Here is a 20,654-nt window from a genome sequence, read left to right on the forward strand (position 1 = left end):
TTTAATTGTTTCCTCTATTATACTACAAAGAAGAAACATTGTAAATTCATCTTGATTTAGGTATATGTAGTGTGTAGTTGCTTTTTCTTGTTCAACAGCTGGTTGAATTTTTTTTCTTATTCAACGATATAACATATTTAATAACAAATGATTGAATTGTTGGGCATAAGTCATAAATGAATTTAGGTTAACTTTTCTTAGCCAAATACAAAAAATGGCTAAAGATAAAAACCGAGTGATTTAAAGTCCCAAGGGGCTCGGAAACTCGGCAGATACGGATAAAATGGAGAATATAAAATGCTGAAAACAAGCCTTATTCTGAATATTTTCAGCTCACGTAGATAAAACAATACATATATTGTTGAATATCTAGTAGCCAAGGATGGCTTTTATCGTATCAAAGAACGCTCACCAACAACTCTTCACACGATTGAATCAGTGCCATCAAAGAGAGACGGATATCTTCGCAGCAACAAAAACCCGGCGTGGCTCATTTAACATAGAATAGACACCAGTGTGAGAGCGAATTTCTCTCGATGACATTTCTGAGAATCAAAGGTTAGCATGCTGCTGTGGGGATCCTCTATGAAGCTACAAACGGTCGCTTATTCTCGTTTCGCGATCCGATTCTATACAGGCAGTTTATAATTACGATAGAATCATTTTACTATTGCCGCTTATTCTAACTATGTGCATATAATCTTTGTATAAGGGTTTTGAAATATTGCAACCTAGTATGAGAATCATCAAGTTGAATCATCGATACGATTTTCTGTGATAATTGTCAACTTGCGATTCGCTCTTGGGAAATTCCACACAGCAACGATCATTATCAGACTGAAATTTTTTTTAAGAGCCATGAAATACTCAGAGTATGAAGTGGAGCGAAGAAATGTAAGAAAAAATCTCTCGCGGTTCATGCATTGAGAGACTCGAGTTCTTGTAGCATCTTCTACCGGACTGAAAATGTTGTATACAATATAGATAGCAATATGGCAGCTTCTGTCAAATTTTCGGCAATCACAAACACTGTAGTAGTTAAATCTATACATTGCTAAAACCACAAAAAAAGATTAAATAAAATCAAAATCATCATTAAAAATATCCGTTTCTCAAATAAAAAACTATGTGAAGTGTAGTGTTCATCAATGTTTGATGATTCTGTATTTTTTAGTTTTATTAAGCAAAAAAAATCTCTCTATTGAAATTATGAATATAAATCATTTGATAATTGTTTGATTTCGTTTTTTTTATTCACTACTGTTAGAAAAAATGCGTATTGCAAATTGAACTAATTTTTTTAAAGTCGATGTACTCTATTTTCTTGATTTTTACCAGAAATGTACTTTTTTGTCGTCAAAAAATAAGAGTGCGGTTACGTAAGAGTGTCTCTCTCGATAATGAAATATATGAAATTCCTGAGAAAATATCAAGAGTCTTATTCCAGTTTGGTAAGCACCAAATGACAAGCAAATAAACGAATGAAACGGTGAATCGTTTTATCACATAGTGTACATCTATGCTATATTTATCCCTTGTGACTGCTTAACTGTTAAACGTTTCAATAGGACATTCATAATTTCGATTTTGATTAGTTCTGAATGAATGATATAAATGCATTCTTCGATATGTGAAATATTGAAGGACACCTAAGCTCACTACAGCCAGATTAAGAGTACTACTAATTAATTCAACCACGGCAAAGTGCGCATAGCAATACATGCAATCAAGAGAAAATCGATCGAATAGCCATACCACACAAACGGCGAATAGGATTCCTTATCATTCACTTCCACCACCATTGACATCCACCCTCGAACGGTGAAGGCTGGCAAGGGAAAACAAAAAGTCACCGCAAGTCATCCATCGATTGGGTTCCGATCCTTTTCGGTTGGCTGACTGCTGGGTGCTCATTCGGCCTTTGCCTTCGGTTGTTGAAGAGACGGCCATTGATTAAATTATGCACACCTTCAGTCCACTGAGCATTCCTCTTGCTTCCAGGGCCTTAGGGAAGTAATGAGCTTGAAAACGTGCCGGGTATTCGTGGAATTCTAAGCACGAGACCGACCGCGATAACGGCCAACGACAAATATCGATTGTAATTCCTAACGGAGGTAAAATGATAATTTTATGTAATTTGTAGAACCCAAGGGTAGAATTTTTGTTTTGGATGCACCAAGGATGACAGACCAGTCGAATGAGTAGTGAAACAGTGATCATTGAACCATATAAATTCTATGCTAAACCTCTCAACCTTTAGTATTTCAGTTAATATGATGATTCTTTCATATAATCAGACATTTTTCGTACATTCTCCTTTTACTACGCGTGTAAGAAAGGTACGACAACGTCTATTAATACGATCTCATTATCCGGAAAGATTCAATTAGGTGCTGTCATATCAATATCAGGTTCCCTTGTTAGTATATTTTTCGCATGAGTTTGTACCACACATCGAAGTCCAACTTGTGGTCTCAGATCGGAATAATGACGCAAAAGATAAGTATATTACCATCCTGTCAGTCAAATCATCGCGCGCGCTTCCCACAGACTATGTGATAATCCCGGCCTTAGCTGAACTGCAAACAAGTGCCCAACTCAAGATGACGTTAGTCGAGGAGTTTATTCGCTTTTTCACACTTAATCAAAGGAAACCACAACTGAGTGTAGCTGACAGAATTTCTTGTGTATCATTCCTCTAGCTAGGGTATCACTTTCCCTAGTCAAGCTCTGTTGATGACAAGTGGAAAGGAAAAAAACCGATATCTTCCTGCGACGTCGAATCATCAGCACCTCCATTTTTTTCTTTGTTGCTTGACGGTTCTGCCATAAATGTGCCAGTCGCCAGTCATCTCAGGTGTGTGGGCAACATAACCAACATGAGCCGACGTTCAGCGGAACATATTGGTCACTAGCTCGGTGTGCCACTTACCGACCAACCGACACGATTTACGTCCTCCGTCTCCGGTTGCGGCTTGTGATTGTCGGTAATACCTGTGCTCTTCCTTCCGCGCCAGTCGGTTATGAATATATAATTACTTTACCGGGCCTGCCTTCGGCGCCTGCCCTGGGCGCGTCCTGCAGTTTAAAGATATATCTCATTCTGTCATTTGGACAAGACGACTGAGCTGCTCTGCTGCACCTAGATGAACGTATATTTAATCGTCTGTTGGCAGTGATAGACTGCAAGTAATGGTGCTAGCGAAAGGGATCAGTCACGGATGAGAAACGGCGATGATGAAATTCTGCGGTTCTGATCTGTGTTGGAGGGAAGCCCTGAGTCGGATTAATTAAATTTTCATGTGGGATTATCGAATAATTAGAAATCAAAGCATTTTATGATTTTACTAATTATTTTTATTTGTACAACTCACATGCATGGAGTTTGTGAATCTGCAGTGTTTCGAACCGTTTGAAGCACAACTGTCTATTTCAATAAGCTCACTTCTACATAAGCACAAAATGAATTACACGGCGTTGCTCGAGAATGTTTCTTGAAGCCTTGCTAAGAATACTTATTCCCCCTCCCTCACTTAGTTGCAAGAAATATGCTGTACTTGTCAAGAAGTACCTTTTCACCTTTTTTTTTAAATATAAAAAATAGGTAAAGAATTCGCTCAAACTTTAGAAAAATTTTCCGAGGCCCGGAGTTATATACCAAACGATTCAGCTCGACGAACTGAGCAAATGTCCGTGTGTGTGTGTGTGTGTGTGTGTGTGTGTGTGTGTGTGTGTGTGTGTGTGTGTGTGTGTGTGTGTGTGTGTGTGTGTGTGTGTGTGTGTGTGTGTGTGTGTGTGTGTGTGTGTCTGTATGTGTGTTGTCAACTAAGAGGTCGAGATCTCAGAGATGGCTGGCCGGATTTTGATCAAACTAGTCGCAAATGAAAGGTCTCCTTGTCACCCTGAACGCTATTGAATGGTTTTGAGACCGAATGTTTACTTTTTGCGTTGTACGAAGTTTTATGTCAAAATTTTCAAAGTTTTTTAACAATATCTGTCACAATTGACATTGAAAACAGAATATTATTTTAGACTTAGATTTCGCACGGTAATAGCTATCTAACAAGCCATAGATTGTCAAAATCTGTTCATTTTTAACGAAGATATCGATGTTATTGTGTAAGCGACTTTTCACCATATTCCAGTTGTAAGAGTTTTGAGCGCTGAATGACAAAGTAATGTCTGGGACCAACGTGGAACACGATTTTTTATACAATTGGTTCTAATGACCAAACAGACTGTGTACAGTACAATTTTTCATGGAATTTTACCTCGGACCGATTTTAGCACGATTCGTTTTTGGCAACATAATTGTTCGAATGTGACATAAAGACTGTCCCAGAAAGTATGGACGCACTTTGATTTCGCTGTAAATAACTCACAAGTGTTAGATATTCAAATTTTTTTCGATATACTGATAATATTAGACTACAAGAACAGAATATTATTCTCAACATTTGCTACTTAGCCATTGTAGACTAGCTAGCGCACCTTCTTGCGAACATTCCTCATTAAATTCCGTACATACTTCTTGACGACAAGTTTTGACACTTTTTTCAAATCTTTTTCGAACTGTTGAATGGTTTCGGCTCCGAGACATGTTTCCTAAGATGTGCCTTCGTTAATGCCCAAAATTCCTCAATTGTCTAAGTTGTGGGCAATTTGGTGAATTCATGTCTTTTGGGACGAAAGTGACATTTTTGTTAGTATACCATTCTAGCGTTGATTTCGAGTAGTGGCAAGAAGCAAGATCTAGCCAGAAGACAACATGATCCTTGTGGCTTCAAATCATGGGTAGAAGTCGTTTTTGTAAACATTCCTTGATGTATATTTCGCTGTTCATTGAAGCAGTGGTGATGAAGGGTTTCGAAATCTTACCGCAGCTACAAATTGCTTGCCAGACCATAGCTTTCTTACCAAATTTTTTGACTTCAATCGATATCTCGGACTGGTTTAACACTTACCCTTTTCGCACCGTATAATATTGTGGATTTGTAATCGAGTTTCACGTAGGTTTCGTCGTCCATGATTATGCAGTTCAAATTTCCAGCAAGAATCGTATTGTACAGCTTTCGAACCCTCGGCCTGATCGATGCTTTTTGTTTCGGACTACAAAACGTTGTTTCTACTTCTTATAGGTTCTAAGATTCAAACGTTCTTTAGCACGAATAACATTTGACTTCGAAGTGCCCACTTTTTTGGCCACATCCCGAACTGAAACCTCCTTCTTTTGCTCGAACGCCTTCAGTATACGTTTATCCAACTGAGGGTTAGCAGGACCTTTTTTCGACTCGTTTTCGGTTTATCCTCAAAGGTGTTATCCTCACCGAACTTCCTGATTGCATTTCGCACGGCTTTTTTCACTTACTCCTTCCATTTTTGCTATCTTTCTCAGTGACAGTCCGCGTTCTGTGCACCATTTGTACACAATTTTTCGAAACGAATAACGCAATAAGCAACTATACAAGTGGTTAGAGAAGAGTGTAAACAACAGGACGCAGCCATAAAAATTGACAGATTCTGAACCATGGCGAAATGGCAGCGGTTTTTGGTTGCGTCCATACTTTCTGGGACAGTCTTTAGTTGTGCACCATGCGTTTCCTTCTAATAAAACCTAAAAGGAGATGCATGTTCAATTGTGAATTTCTTTTAGAAAAACTCAAATGTTGAGGTTTTCCAGCAATTAAAAAAAAATTGAAACTGAAGCATTTCAACGTATTTAAAAAATAGTTATTCAATACACCATAGTGGTACCAAAATTAGTAGTGTAACAATTAAAGTATCAAAATTTTTAAATTATTTTTTAATTGTTCAAAAAATTTCAACAAAATTTATTTATTTATTTATTTATTTATGAAGCAAGGGAAAAGTCCGATGGAGATGAAATTTGGTAATCTCTCTCTCTCCAGTAGGCATAAAACCTCCTCATCTTTGTACCAATCTTTGATTCTAAAACTAACATGATAAGTGACTAAGAAACAATCGTTTGATTACATTTCGAGATACATGAAAATCGAAGACATTATGTAAGTTAACGAATAAACGACACATACTAGTAAATGGTTCTTTGAATCCATAGTTCCATTTATGTCGAAATTAATTAATTGTAAGAGTCGGGACAATCGACACGTGATTGTAACAAATCGGCTATAAATCTGCTTTTGAGACATTCCTACGAACAGATAATAGACGCAAGCCAATAAGTTCACAGCAATCTTGGTAACTAGTTAGATTTGCAGGGTCGTTCCATGGTAGATTGCGTAGAGCAAACCGAACAAATTTTCGCTGGATAGCTTCGACGCGCTCATCGTCGATTTGATAGTAAGGGGACTAAATAATAGCCATTCATTACCTTCCGCGCAATCCTGGCATTATACATCTCTATTTTTCCAAATTTTTCGGTAGAGCGAAACATATATTGAAGAAGCCAAATGAATGAGAAACTCATAGAAAAAATGATTTTTTGGAAAAAGATACGCTCAGAGGCAGAACTCGAACCAGCGTTCTTATGCAATCCGTGCATACGCGTTTACCATTTCCGCCAACCTGAGCTGTAGTAGACACAGTTCTACAACAGCACCGAATTGATAAGCCGCCTCGCGACCGGTACCATATTTCCAAACATCTTCTCCGTTCATCAAACAACAAACGGTGGTATTGTAGGACTGTGAGTACCACAGCTCAGAGTTGCGGAAATGGTAAACGAGTCCTAAACGAGATAAAGGTATTTTACCATTTACTATCTGAACCTTTATCACTACTTTTCAACATACCAGAGACTCGGGTGATTCGCATTGATCAGATGCCTAAGCACGAGTCCTCTGGTAGAAGGTAAAAGTTAAGTTACTAAAAGATTTCTGCTTGCTTAAATGACTCTCTGTCACGTCTCATCTTTTCATTCTATATATTCACTTCCTTGCTCTCCCTCGAATACTATCATTCCATACATTTCATTCAGTGTTTCTACAAAATGGTCTCTGGTCAACTGAATATCGCAAAAAGAAAAGAAAAATATTGACTATTATACTTAGTCGTTAAAAAAAGAAAAAGTTGATTTTTGTATCCACTAACTAACAAAGTCTACCAGTGACCAGTAAGTTTTATATAAATTTGCCCCTCGTTTCGCCATCACTTTTGAAAAAATACTCATGAAATTGAAAATCATACTGCAATACCGGAATCAAAAGTCGGATATGGATCAACTTTTCAGGGACTTTTTAAATAATTTCAAGACTTTTTATTTTTATCTTAGTTTGTAGAAATCGTTAGAAAATTCAATAACAATCTATGTGACCCTAAAATCTTTCATTTGAATCGGAGTTCGTGAAAATCGGTTTAGCCATCTCCGAGAAACATTATTTGTCACATACACACATACACACATACTCACACATACACACACAGAGATTTTGTGATCTCGACGAACTGAGTCGAATGGTATATGACACACTGAATACACAATTATTTGAAGCTTATCAGCGGAGAACACAAAAAAAACCAAAGCCGCTGTCGGCTCTCCAAATGCTATATCGATTGATGATATTATCGAAGGGTGCAAACGTCTTAAATGTTTTTTCTAATCCTGGCCCTGATGGTGTTCCATCAGTTGTGCTTAAAAATTGCGCTTATTTGTTCAGCTTTTACTGTCTTCTTACTGCCTACAACCTCCAATTCCATTGGAGTGAAATGATTACCATTTCCTCGTTTTCCAATCTGTTTCCAGGACAATGCTGGTCAGATCTCGGAGGGAATAGAATTGAAATTAAACTTATATTGCCTTGTTTATTAATTCTGCTACCGAATTTGTCGGGCGAATTATCACGCCAGCATGGCAATCCGACACCCGGCCCAGTATTCTATCGAAAGCAACGACACAAAACTATCTGTAGCTATAGCCTAAGTAGTGAGCAAAGTTGGCTTGCTTGCACAAGAGTGGTTTGACTTGGCTTAAATAAAAACTTGAAACCATATTAAATCAAGACAAAGGCGTGCACAGCACTGTGGAAGGACGAGTTTTCTATTATTTGAAATGTACCGGGGAACATCGTTTCGGTTGCTGTTTGCCATTCGTACGTTTTCCGTAGAATTCGGAGACTTCTGCATAGCAAGCATGGCAAGCATGGGAGAACCATAGATTAAAGAAGAAGAAATTATTGCTATTCAAGGTGAACAAACACCTCTAGCTAAGAACAGCCTATTATTGCCGATTTATTGCCTTTATATAAATTGCTAATCGTAAGTACTTATTGCTTTAAAATTGTCTGAGAACAGGTCGTAAACCTAGCACGACCAGACAATAAACGTATAACGCTCCACGTGAATGAATGAAACGTATTTGCAATCAAATCTATAACCATTCCTTGTAGATTGAACCGAAGGAAACATAGCGTATGGCTTAGGTCTAGGTAAACCTGCCAACATAATTGGAAACACGCAAGCATACAAAACAGAACCCTGTTCTTTGTCTCATACGAGACATGCTATATTAAGAAGATGCTGGAACTGACAGGACACGTTAGCAATCTACAAGCCTACATATACATGTGAATTTCGTGGAAGGGTTTCTGTTCACCATAATAATGTGTCCAATAATCGTTACTGGTACTGTACCCAAAAAAAAACCAACAATTTGCGTCACATTACTTCAGCGGCTCATCATAAAACTCGAGTCGTCTTCGATGTATTCAATAATCCTCGAATCGATCCGCAGGTTAGGGTAGACTGTGACAGATTTCATCATCTTTCTTCGAGTCAATTATTTTCAGTGAAATTGATTCATAGATTTTACAGATTTGTGGTCCAATGAAAGAATAAATATCCCTCAACACCATACACAATCAGTAAACATTTACACAATACCAACCAATTAAAATTTCTCCTTACATCTGCTCTAACGTCTCGTTTGATCAATGTACAAACAGTGCTAGGATTATTTGAAAGAATAACTTTTAGTATTACTTATTTGAAGGTTGGATAAGGATAAAATATTCCAGTAAGTTTCTGTTTTAAAGGGTGATTTTTTAAGAGCTTGAGAACTTTTTTAAACAATAAAACGCATAAAATTTGCAAAATCTCATCGGTTCTTTATTTTAAACGTTAGATTGGTACATGACATTTACTTTTTGAAGATAATTTCATTTAAATGTTGACCGCGGCTGCGTCTTAGGTGGTCCATTCGGAAAGTCCAATTTTGGGCAACTTTTTCGAGCATTTCGGCCGGAATAGCCCGAATTTCTTCGGAAATGTTGTCTTCCAAAGCTGGAATAGTTACTGGCTTATTTCTGTAGACTTTAGACTTGACGTAGCCCCACAAAAAATAGTCTAAAGGCGTCAAATCGCATGATCTTGGTGGCCAACTTACCGGTCCATTTCTTGAGATGAATTGTTCTCCGAAGTTTTCCCTCAAAATGGCCATAGAATCGCGAGCTGTGTGGCATGTAGCGCCATCTTGTTGAAACCACATGTCAACCAAGTTCAGTTCTTCCATTTTTGGCAACAAAAAGTTTGTTAGCATCGAACGATAGCGATCGCCATTCACTGTAACGTTGCGTCCAACAGCATCTTTGAAAAAATACGGTCCAATGATTCCACCAGCGTACAAACCACACCAAACAGTGCATTTTTCGGGATGCATGGGCAGTTCTTGAACGGCTTCTGGTTGCTCTTCACTCCAAATGCGGCAATTTTGCTTATTTACGTAGCCATTCAACCAGAAATGAGCCTCATCGCTGAACAAAATTTGTCGATAAAAAAGCGGATTTTCCGAATGGACCACCTAAGACGCAGCCGCGATCAACATTTAAATGAAATTATCTTCAAAAAGTAAATGTCATGTACCAATCTAACGTTTAAAAGAAAGAACCGATGAGATTTTGCAAATTTTATGCGTTTTATTGTTTAAAAAAGTTCTCAAGCTCTTAAAAAATCACCCTTTAATTGAATTTGATTACACATGATTTTCTTTTATATGTATGTATATCTATTTATATGAAGTGTAAGATCGATAATTGGATATATTAGTACAAAATAAGAAATAAACATAAATCATATCGTTTATTTTTATCCGGCTAAATAAAGATATAAAACAAGAATCTTTAGATGGGGACGAGTATACCGCAATGAGTTATCGATTTCACTATTTCCCAAACTTTATGATAGGACGTTTTTGATCATTTTCTCTAGCATCGTGGTTATGTATCGATTATATCTCGCATGGCATATACGTGTGACATCTTCCCATATATGAAGCAAAGTTAATGGAGGAATAAACTTTAAGCGGGAAGTACTCAAATATCAACATAATATAAACAATATATTAATATTTTGAAAGATCGTCGGTGATGCCCCCTGTTCGAACTTACCCAATTCTGCCCTACCTGTTCCATCTCATAAAAACAGAGACTCGTTCGTATCAATGATCTTACAGCAGCAGAAGCTTAACTAAGCGCAGTAAATTCTTGACATTACATTCCTTTTGTGGGATTGGACCTTTCTGTGTCTTCTTCTGTTGGATTGGACCTTTCTGTGACTTCGTAGCGTATTCTTGCGCACAGAATCATAGCATGGCTTACTACAATCCCGAGTAAAGTCCAACATCAAAATGAGAACAAATTGAAATCTGATAATGATAGCAACATCAGATTGAAATCCTAATATGATATCGACTCACCAAATTTTCAATTAATATCACATTATGTTATCATTTTGCTGTTCAAAGGCAAAACTTTTGTAAAACTCAAAAAATGGAAATATTGAAATCAACAACTTAGTGAATCCATTTAAATTGAGCAAATTTTAAATGGCAACACAAAAATACAAAGTTAAGTTTCAATGGAAGAATTATTCCTTAAATCTAATGTTGTCTTTTACAAAAACTCTTTGACAACCATAACCGCAAAGAAACGATTTTTTCAACATTTTTTCAACTTTTACACAAATAATGCTCCTTCTTTTTAACCACGAGAATATTGTGTCAAATCACACGTCTGGGGGGCATTAGATAAATAGGCGACCATCGGTACCCCGTTTGTCTGAAGCAGGTCAATCTGAATAGCGGCTTTGGCATTCCCATCTCGCTGATCGTTTGCCGTAGAAGAAGCTAATTTCAGAATTTGATACGAGAAATATATTTGACGTCATCGATTTCCTTCTAGATATGTTAAGTATCCGATCCTGTAACAATTTTTGCGTTCAGTTTGAAAAAATGTATCGATGTTTGTAATCATACGACGTCGCGAAGTTCATTCCAAAGTTTTTAGACCATTATTTTCAGTGCATCCAGAAATCGTTCCGTTCTGAAAATACCCATAACTTTATATCCAACAGTATGGAAAAAATCATTGTTTACGAAGTTCGAACATCGAACATTGAATGTCTCAGATTTCAGAACCTAGAGCTAATTCTTAATAGTACTTTAGTGGCTTAGAGGAGCCACCAAGAAAATATATGTTTAATTTGTATATCCCTAAGTAGTCAACAAACTGTGTCGAAGACACTTTTAAAAACAATTCTCATTCCTAGTTATAAATGCTTAGAACTTCATATACTCACTAACGTTAGATACACTCAAACCTCCGATTACGAACACTTTTTATTCGTTACCTCTTTTTAGGTAACTCTTTTTACGAACCAAATCCCAAATAACGTAAACTTTTTTTACGAACCTACTTCGTGAAAAGAGGTTTTGGCATACATCGAAAGCGATCTCCGACTCATTTTTATTTCATGGAAACTACTACAACATGGGTATTTTTGAAACGTGTTTAAAGAGTAGATTCCGGAAAATGATGTTTGAGGTATTTTGGAAAACTAAGATGGCGACTTCCGTTTCAAAATTCAATGAGGTGACTTCCGGTATATTATTTTAAAGGAATACCAAGATCAAGGAAAATGGCAAAAACTTTCAAAAAATACTAATTAACCGGAAGTCACTGTTTCGCATTTCAAAATCACCTCAAAAAACATTTTCCGACGTCTACCTTTCAATCTCTTTCCGAAAGTACCCATATTGTATGGAGTTTCAAGGAATATCAACAAACCGGAAGTCGCCATCTTGGATTTAAGAACCACTTCAAACATCAAGAAACCGGAAGTCGTCATCGTAGATTTCAAAACCACCTCAAACATCATTTTCTGCCATCTACTCATCAATCCCGTTCCGAAAATATCCATATTGTAAGAGTTTTCAAGGAATATCAATCAGCCGGAAGTCGCCATCTTGGATTTAAGAACCACCTCAAACATTGTTTTCTGACATCTACTCATCAATCCCGTTCCGATAATACCCATATTGTATGGGTTTACAAGGAATATCAAGAAACCGGAAGTCGTCATCTTGATTTTCAAAACTACCTCAAACATCGTTTTCCGACATCTACTAATCAATTCCGTTCCGAAGATACCCATATTGTTAGGGGTTTTAAGCAATCTCAATAAACCGGAAGCCGCTATCTTGGATTTTGAAACGAGCCCAAACATCATTTTCTTGCACTTCCTCTTCACATCCGTTCCGAAAATAACCATATGATGCGCGGTTTCCACATTGATTACACAAAACTTTTTTTTGCGAACCAAATCCCAAATAACGTAAACTTTTTTTACGAACTACCTCTTTTTACGAACTCCCGTTTAGTTCGTAAATGGAGGTTTCGGTGTACTATGAGAATTATTTGGTCAATCATCTAATAGATCTTGGAACTTTAATACACTTTTCTAAAGAAACCGTCTACACAAGAACTAAAAATTTACTGAAGAGCTTCTAGTTCTATCTGTGGTCAGAAGCGAGATAATCGTTCATTGTCCCAATTAGTCGAAAAATCGAATGATCTGGAATACTTTATTGCGGATTCCTAATTCACGTTCCCTGTGTTGTAGAAGACTTCACTGTAAAACGTTCGGTGTTCATAGCCTCTAAATTCGTATTTCAAAGTGATTACATGTGCGAATTGTGTGATATCAAGTAGATAACTCAATTCAATGTTATAATGTTCGAATGCAACAGCTTTGGATATGAGAAGGACAAAGAGAACATTTTCATACTGTGCTCAAATAGCCACACTGCTATTCAAGGTGGATGCGGGATGAAAGCGATGCAACGAGTGTGCACTGACAGAAACTAACTGCATACAACTTTGTGAAACAACACTGCTTGTCATATAACCGAACATTTTCCGTCTACTCATAGTTAGCGCTTACAGTCCATAGCAATCGCAAAAAGTTCGCATTCCAAATCACATAAGTTCGAAACCGGATCCTCTCCGTGGTAGTGTAGAGATTGCATGAAATCTTTTTTCTTGCTTGCGATTGATATGGAGATTGCATAAAATCTTTTTTCTTGCTTGCGAGTAATATCGCATAAAATTGCTTGCGAGTAATATCGCCTAAATACGAACAGCACATCAAATTGAGTTTTCTTTTTGATCTCACACTCTACTCGGGATCCTACTAACACTATGAATCCTTCCAGGTTGGAGCAGGTTGGCGACAATTTGCTTGTAAATACCGCGCCATATACATTGAATCACCGACCCGGGCAAATAACTTAACTAAGTCAGTCGCAAAATTTGTATCTTTGTTCTTTCCAGAGTTGTGTTGAAAGTAGCACTGAAACACGTGAAATGCCTCACGCATGCGATTGTTCTGCTACAGTTAGACTAATTTTTTGTTGAGTATTCAAACAGAAATGAGTCATACTGCAGTAAAATTACATTGTCACTTTTGGTAAAGATGTAAAAGCTCGTTATTCAATTTAATGTAGATCAAATAGAATATCACATGATGCCAGCTACTGGCGAAACAAATAAACGTGCTTTTCTACCAGAATTTACCTAGCAGAACATCCGCTTCATTAATCGTTCTAACACCCAAAACAACAGTTAATTTCGCCAACATGAACATTCACCAACGCCATATGGAAGACTCTCATGAAATATTCAATTCACCGGCCACTGCCGATCACCAGCTGAAGGCTGGATCTGCCAAAGTCAACCATTGCGACCCAAGTATGACATTACTCAATGATACAACCCTAGTTTTAAGTTAGTCGTAAATTAAAATTAGTAAAAGCCCTTGGCATCTTAGAGCTTAAGCAGTGTGCCTTAAACATTATATTCTTGAATAAAAAAAAAACAGTTAATTTCATTCGAAGGTGGTAAGGGCGGGGACTGTTTTCAAAATATTTATTTAGTATGATGGAGATCGGTATGCAGGTGAAATTTTTGTCTTTCTCTATAGTAAGGTATTAGAATTGATGGAAAACCCGACTTTTGAACGGAGTCTACTGTTACAATCCCCTAGTAATGAAGCTTGTGTCATTTACTACCTGGAAGCAAGAAAAAGCTGATATATCTCGAAACCATGTTTACGAAATTACAATGTTAAGGTAGTTTATTGCACTGTAAAAATAAATAGCTAAAAAATAATTCCAATTTGGTTCTGATTAAATCAAGCTATTGATCAAAAACAGCTGTTGCTACGAGAGAGAAAGAGTGGGCATCACTGGGAGTGCGATGCGGTGTCCTGGTTCTGCTTTTAAAAAAGTATAATTTCAATGTGTTGTTTGATACGTATAGTTAAAAATTTGGTTGAAATAGTTATTTTGAGTGACGGTGCAGGTGTGGCAAACGTGTGTTTAGTAGTGAGAATGCTATTTATTGAATAATAATTGATCCGCGAAACTACAGATGCTCAAGAGGCGGATACTGAGAATTTGTCGCCTGAAAATTCAACGATGTTAACCTGTTAACCGATCGAAGCGCCGTCTGCATGTCATTGTCGGTGTCAGATTTCTATGGAATGTGTGAAAGTTTACAAGTCGATCGTGTCATTCATACTGAAGGTCTAGGTTTGGTCTGTATCGGACCCATTCGCGAGTGTTCTTATTTTATTATTTCAGTGGTCGTGCTTCATCTCGCGTTGTTGACAGCAGAGCAAGTGGGAGAAAAGGGATACTGGTGAGATCGTTCCTAAGAGATATTTTATATTTTTCTTACTTATTATGTTTGTCCTGAGTATCGAAAATCAGGTTTTGTTGAGATCATATTGTTTACCAAAACATATCCAGATCTCTTTCCCTCCCTACTAACAAATCTCCTATCCCGTGATGCTCGTGGAGATACAGTGGTACCCGCGGTCTCTAGAAACAACGAGTATCGGACTAACATTCCTTCCTTTCCCTCAGTAGCACAGCCTTTGGTTGTAGCCAGCGTCGTTATTGATCATTTAATAAAAAGTTAGGAGTGAATGGGTATGTACAGTGAAAATGATTTGCTTCTCTCTAGCTTCATTTTCTTGGTTCATTGTACATTTCCACTCATTCGGTCAATCACGAAGTGCAACTACGGGCGATCTACTTCAGCTCAGCTTTGGTTCTGATTAAATCAAGCTCTTCGAATAAAACTCATCATATTTTGATCACTCTGTTGGCTAACCATTAGGACAAATTTGTTCCACCATTGCTTTATCTTAGCCGCATTTCGAATCAACTTTTTTCAATTTCAACTACATCATGACACATTTAAGCATATTCGTTTCCATTCCGAAGCACAATATGGAACAATACTGAACACAATATCTGCGTTGATGGCACGAAAAAATGTGTTAAGCGATTCACTCTTGCAACAGATACAAAAGAACAACTAAATATAAATACGCGATCCCACTTACAAAAAATGGTGCCTGTTGCTACAAATGGTTATTAGGACTTTTAAACTGATCTCTCGAATAAAAACGTTACGTTAAACTCATATAATACAGTAAGAATTACTTATTATCAATTACACAATTTTTTAAGTTTCCATGTATCATTTGAAAATGAGTAACTATTACTCAAACTATGAGTAACTTTTTATAAGTGTGTACGCTGTTAGACAAACAGTGTGTCCAGAGGTATACAATACGATTTGTTGTTACAAAACCTTCAACAATTTTGCTTTGACCATTGAAAAATATTTTAATGTATTGTTATACATCATCTAAATAATTCTGAATTTGCTTTTTACAATAGAATGTATAGGTTGTTGAGTATCGTAACAATTCAAATCATAAAATTTTCATTTACATGTTTTCTTGGAAAACAATCAAATGTACAGTTTGCATATTGTTTTCCCTCATTCCATCTGACAAACAAATGGCCCAATCCGACAAAAACTTTCCGAAACAAACACAGCACAACTGTTTAGATTACACTCACAGCGTGCTAATGTGATAAATTTAGGTTGATACGTGTGTTTTAAGTAGCATAGTGTTGTAGTACAGAAGGTAACCGGCTAACGCTCCCATAGTTAGTTACACATCAGTACAACGAACGATGGCTAAATTTCCAGGGGAAACAGAAGCGAAGGTGAGAATTCTATTCATCGTGGAGATACTTCCGTCTGGTTCACCTGGCACGCAATTCAATCAACCTCTTCATCACGATGTTAACTCTGCTGATGGTGCAGAAAATGTGAAGGCCACTCAGAGGAATTGGAAACTTGTTGGAACGAATCGTAGTTGGAGAGTCACTGGAGATTTAGACCAGACACGCACAACCAGAATGAATCGAAGTTCTCGGAGTAAGAATACATTTGACGTTATGCTGCACGAACCAGTACATCACCAACTACTATCTGTAATTAGGCATATATTTTCGAAATGGGGACAAGTCATGTCAATTGTGGCAGTTCAATCCACAACTAACAGTTACTACTGTCCAATTAGATGTTGAAACCTTTTACAGTTGGTTGACAAGAGAAGAGAGAAAAATCGATAATTTACGGTTTTCGAGAACATATGTGTCGAAAAACTTTCCCACTCGAGTATGTTCGGTACATTGAGAAAATTGGCAATGGTTTGAACATATGGGAAAATAAATAACAGAAAAATGAAATCTGAACATAAGTTTAACCGGCTGCTCGGCCATCCATGGAAGTTGACCATCAATGTTAACTTCCCTCTCTGAGCAGCCTAGATAGCCGTGTAGTGCCGGTAGCGGTTTCCCAACTGGCTAAGAATAACGCTACGGTCCACCTGTACCGGTGGTATAAGTCCACCAAACAGGTAAGCCGTGTGGCATCCGGCGGAATTATTTTTTACCAAGGATTGATCCACTGGTTTCCTGTTCCATGTCGTAAAAGGCCACAAAAATAGGAACTCCTAAGTCAAGGTGTATTTCCGTGCCGATGGCTGAATGGCTGCAGGAGGTTAAACATTGCAGTCGTAAACGGAATATCTTGGGTTTTTCCTCAAGGTGGTGTACTATCCCCACTTTTATGGAACCTAGTCGCTGATGGTTTGTTAAGGAAACTTAATAACCTTGGATTTCCGACTTATGGTTTTGCCGACGATTATCATATATTGATGACCGGTATAAGCATTAACACTCTCTTTGATTTAATGCAGCAAGCCCTGCGATCTGTTGAACAATGGTGTTGTCAGGTTGGATTATCTGTAAATCCGGGCAAAACATCAATGGTGCTTTTCACTCATCGTAGGATAACCACAGGAGCTCGTCCGTTGCAGTTCTTTGGTTCAGAGGTCACTGTGGTCGATCAAGTTAAATACGTCGGGGTTATTCTTGACTCAAAACTGAATTGGTCTGCTCACATTGACTTCAGGATTGAAAGAGCTTGCATGGCTTTCGGCCAATGCAGACGAGCTTTTGGAAAATCATGGGGACTCAAACCCAGATATATTCATTGGATCTACACAACTATTGTTAGACCAATTTTAGCATATGGATGTCTTGTATGGTGGCAGAAAGGAGAAGTCGCGACAGTTCAGTCAAAGCTAAATCATCTCCAAAGGATGGTCCTAATGGCGATGACAGGAACATTCACGACAACTCCTAATGCTGCTCTAGAGGCGCTACTGTGTATTAAACCACTACATGTGTTCCTAAAACAAGAAGCATTATCTTGTGCATACCGTCTTAGGGTTACAGGGCTTTGGAACAGTAACCCATTTGATTATGCTACCAGCACACTCGCTTGTGGTCTCAAATGGTTACGTGGGATGAGTATTTACTCGCTCCTAGTGACCTAACTCTCACATGCAGTTTTCCTTTTAAAACATTCAATGTGAGCTATCCTCTTCGTTAGGAATGGTTGTCTGGTTGTCTGGAACGACAACTTGATGAACACATAGTTTGTTTTACGGACGGTTCTCTGTTGAATGGTCGTGCTGGTGCTGGTGTCTACTGTCGTGAAATAAGGCTGGAGCAGTCTCATTCACTTGGTAGATACTGTACTGTGTTCCAAGCAGAAATCTACGCAATTCTGTGAGGAGTACAATCGGCACTTCAGCAGAGGATCTGTGGTAAACGTATTTATTTTTGTTCCGACAGTCAGGCAGCCTTAAAAGCACTCAGTTCGAATGACTCACGGTCGAATCTAGTGATCGCATGTCGAACTCAAATTGAAGACCTCAGCATTTCAAATGCTGTTTACTTCTTATGGGTACCCGGCCATTCTGGTATTACTGGAAATGAATGGGCTGATGAGTTGGCTAGAGCTGGTGCAACGAATGATTTCGTTGGTCCTGAACCAGCTTTACCACTTTCAACTAGTTGGATAACGCACAAGATACGTTCTTGGGCTGCATCCAAACATGCCAGCTACTGGCGCAGCTTACAAACTTGCGCTCAGACAAAAGCATTTCTACCAGATTTAAATCTGAAAATGTCAAAGTGTCTACTGCATTTCTCCAAGAATCATTGCAGTATTCTGGTCAGAGCTCTGACTGGACATTCCAAACTCAATTATCACATGGCTACTATTCAACGTGCTGAATATTATTCGTGTGATTTGTGTGAATGCGATTACGGTACTTCATATCATCTGATATGTAACTGTCCCGCATTGACGCAGCTACGTATCCGGGTTTTTGGTTCTCCATACATGGTTGAGTCTGTGTATGCGGAGCTAAAATTGAAGGATATTCTCTCGTTTCTCACCCAATGTGGTAAGGAGCTATAGTCAGAAGGGTTCATCGTTCTTCCTGGAGTGAATGAATCCCTTCTGTGTTCACCTTAAATAGGGTTTAGCAGATTGTTTGGCATCCTTTGGGGGGTACCGAATTTACTTCTGCTCGTACATACTGCGAGTCGTTCTGCATTCTTCCGGGAGTGCAGAATGGTGTCGCTTTTGTAAGATCTCTAAATCCTCTCGGGGGTTGGAGGTTTTATTAACAGCAGACTGTTCGGGACCTCGTAGAGGTTCAGAATTTCCTTCAGCTTCCACTAAATGTGATCCTCAGCAGATTGTTCAGCATCCCTTAGGGGTGCAGAATTTACTTCTGCTTTTATGTGTTTTTGTGTCGTCAATTTTTCCCATCCTCCTAGTCCAACCCTTACCATTTCCTTTCAATCCTTCCCTCTTATATATCGGGAAAATGATGCTAAAAACATATTGATGGCAAGGCACAAATCTCCAAATATCAAAGGGAACGTGCCATTTGAGCCAATTTGTTCTGATTCCTGATTACTGATGTTCGGTACATTGAGAAAATTGGCAATGGTTTGAACATATGGGAAAATAAATAACAGAAAAATGAAATCTGAACATAAGTTGCTCGTGGACAATGCTTTTTTTCAGGTTACTCGTAAATCCGATCCTATTACCAATTGACGGGCAACAAATCAAGTGTCAAGTTGCTCGATCCATGTCTGTGAATAACTCAATTTTGCTCCGGCATTACAATAAGGGCCAACTAAGCGCAACGATCCATTCATGGGCTAATTGTGCCGTTCTAATTTACATTCCCCGTCAGATTGTCACAAAGACAAAATATTCACCAACCGAAACTAATGAGCTGTCATCGTGGCGGTGGAAATCTTGTAACTAAACATTTAACTATTCCTGTCACGTCTCAGCCCAGCGTTATACACTGATCCCAGAGCCAAGCTGCCAAGCCAAAACGTGAATCCCAGAGTAAAATTCAGTTTTTTGTCAGCCAGTAATTAATTTACGTTGTAAACGATGTCTCTGTCGACCACCGTGCCTCGCGGCACAACACTTTATTGTAAGGCGGCCGGCCAACTTTCGTCGCGGCGCCATCCGCTGAGGCAAGTGGATTGGCAAAGTATGCAAAGCACGCTCGAAACTAAGTTATGTGGTGTGTTTTTGAGTAATGCACTTTTAATTAAAATGCTTCCGTTTGAGCTCGTCCTCGGCTGCCAGGCCTAAGGTAACAACGTCTAAAGCCGGCCATCAGTTCCGGGAGCGATGACTTAGATGGGCCACCTAGCATTTCTATTCACACCAGCTCGGACTGGTTTCTCAAGTCGTCTGATCTGATCTTAAGTAAAAGTGCTCATTACTGTGCACTGTTGAACAAGGAAACAAAGTGCAGTCAAATTATGACACAATGGGAACGACTTATTACAATTTTATGGAGCATCTTGTGATAAAGAAACGATCTCTGAAAGAGGTTTGTTATTTGAAAACGTGTTTCATTCGAAAACTTCAGATCAGTGCGGTAACATTTCATTTTTAATCGAATAATATAAGATGAAAGTGAAATTTATGGTCACTGTCAGCATATCCCTTCTCATTCATTTAACTTTTGTTGCCATACTCAAGTGAAGCTCCCAGAATTGATCGTCAATCGAATAATCGTACCTAGTCAATTTGAAGTTTTGTTGGCTCAGTTTCAAGTACCAATGAGTCTAGCTGCTG

The 20,654-nt window shown here is 38.2% G+C and overlaps 1 protein-coding gene across 24 annotated transcripts in view; it reads left to right on the forward strand.

Annotated features, from left to right (window-relative positions):
* The window catches only part of LOC131434942 (small conductance calcium-activated potassium channel protein), an 880,455-nt gene that overhangs the window by 465,414 nt on the left and 394,387 nt on the right, over positions 1 to 20,654 (forward strand). The gene's annotated exons all lie outside the window — the stretch shown is intronic.

The sequence above is a fragment of the Malaya genurostris genome, chromosome 3, assembly GCF_030247185.1.
Source record: "Malaya genurostris strain Urasoe2022 chromosome 3, Malgen_1.1, whole genome shotgun sequence".
Lineage (NCBI taxonomy): Eukaryota > Metazoa > Arthropoda > Insecta > Diptera > Culicidae > Malaya > Malaya genurostris.